We start from the raw sequence: 2389 nt of genomic DNA, 5'->3' as shown, positions 1-2389 counted from the left end.
TGCCACATCTTTGATCACTGCTAAGAAAGGCAGTAAGCTCGTCTCACAGACCAGGAAATTCATCTGTCTGGCTCACTCCCAAAATAAGGGGAAGATCGTTGCTACATCCATGACCCCTGCAAAGGGTTCCTCCAGGCAGCAGCAACAGCAAAGGGATACGGTCATGACAAAACACAAGAACAACTTCTACTCACCCACATGGGTACCACACAAGTTTCAGGTGGGCAACAAAGTCTGGTTGCATCGACAGAAAGAACGCCTTACCAGAACCCATCAGAAGCTCAGACCACTCCGACATGGTCCTTACAATAGTACCAAGGCTATGGGGAACAATGCTTTGGAGCACGTCATTCCTCCATTCCTTCACCTGCACCAAATGTTCAATGTGGACCATCGTCGACCATGCTTCCCACCATTACTGGACACATCAGAGATTACAGGACAAGTTCAGCAGATGGAGGAACTCAACGCAATGGGGACCATTGCTTCCTAAGGGGGGAGGAATGATCCAGGTGGATGTTGGTGGCCACCCACCTATCCCATTTGGACCCCCACAATTGTCTCTTTCAGTCTTTTCAGTTTCCTAAATTGCAGCACAGTTTACTATTTTTAGCAGTTTTTCGGGTCCTGAACTTCCGGAGCCATTTTGAGGCCCTAAACAACATTTTTTTGGGAATGGGTCCATGTTGTCTCCCAAAGTGGTAGTACTCGGATAGATCTTTCTAACGAGCTATCGTACGCGTCAAACGGAGATCGTATGCCAAAGTTACGACCCCGGGAAATTGATGTACCAATTTACCCAAACAGGGCCCACAATTTGGCGTTTCATCTTCTAGGGTTAGGGTTTGGGATATGAAGGGTTTTCCATTGTTTCTCAACAATAAATAGGCCTTCGAGCCTCATTGTAACACAGTTTAGAACAGTTCAGAGGCATGTAGCCGCACATCTCTTCTCAGAGATAAGCTACCATCGCCCTAGCTGGTTTATTTCCATTTATGGTTGTAAGCATATTTCAATATTTTACAGTGATGAAATGAAGTATTATTTCCGTTGCATCTTTGTGTTTATGGTTATCTCTGTATTTTATTGCGTTCCTATTTAAATCCGGATCAATTGTGAATTGAAGAGAGGACATATTTGAGACAAAAGATGTTAAGGCATATGTTGATGTACCTTCCATTTGTTAGTTGACATGTAATAGCTCACTATCTTCATTGAGTGTGAACTTGCTCTGAATTTTGAAGTCACGTAACATGTAAACAGTGGTAGCTTTCTGTTGCAAATATGTCTCATATGACATTGCTTTTAAATCAGGAAGTAAGTCATGTAATAAGGGTTGCCTGATAATGCACTGGACAAAGTTATTTGTAATGGATTCTATTACAACATTTATACAATGCTTGTAGATGAAAGGGCAATTATCATTGCATTGTGAACAGAAAATTGTTCCATTGGTTATCACTATGGATGAATTCACTGGGGAGTTACAAATTGCACAAACAGGTTCGAAAGGAGTTGAATATGGATTTGTTGCCATCAGAATACCTTCGACCTGTTTATAAAATATTCAAACGTTAATTTACATTATTACATGGCAAATGCAAAGCTAGTAAAAACACCATTATTGTTATACTTACAGCATAGGTAGATGTAGTTAGTTTTCTGAGATTGTTCAGTGCATCTGTGTTAAGTTCAGTCATGAACGTTGACTTTGATGCCCTGAATATTGTTTCTTTTGTGTTTACCTTTTTTGTTAAATTTTTGAAAAGGATGAGGGGGAAGTCTCCTTTCTGCAATTGTTTTTCCATTGAAAGGAAAAATTGTTCATACGTGTCAAACAGTTGCAACTGCAAAAGAGAAATTGTTATCTATTGAAAAATACGAAAAGTAATATGCAAATACATTGTTCGTATGTGTTGAAAAATTGCAAGTGCAAGAGACAAATTACAATAACTATATATTGAAGTGATGCATGTTATCTACTGAAAATTAGGAATAAGTAACATGCAAATACATACAGTTGCATTGCCATTTTCAGATTCTCCATCTTTGATATGGAGTATGTAATGCAATCCAACCCGTTTGGCAAGTGTAACGGCTGCAGTGATTGTGCCAATTGGGTACATTTCTTTTTTGTTTGCAAATTGCCTAATGGTTGTATTGGGAATGAAGCAATATTCTTTGCAAACTTCAGGTACAGTTTCTATGATACTTGATTCATTAAGCAAAATTATTTTGTCACAGTCACCGCGATCATAAACAGTTTTAGGCAATATCCTGAAATTTGTAATTGAGATGTTGTTGCCTTGCAAAATTTTCTGTTCATGTCGCTCCACTAAATGTGCAGGTACAGTTAACGTTATAGTCATCATTCCTTGAGCATCTGTCA

The sequence above is a fragment of the Pinus tabuliformis genome, chromosome X (assembly GCF_031772625.1).
Source record: "Pinus tabuliformis cultivar Carrire ecotype Pingquan chromosome X, CPIR1, whole genome shotgun sequence".
NCBI classification, from domain to species: Eukaryota; Viridiplantae; Streptophyta; class Pinopsida; order Pinales; family Pinaceae; genus Pinus; species Pinus tabuliformis.
The sequence above is the reverse complement of the archived record's forward strand: the minus strand, read 5'-3'. Positions refer to the sequence as shown.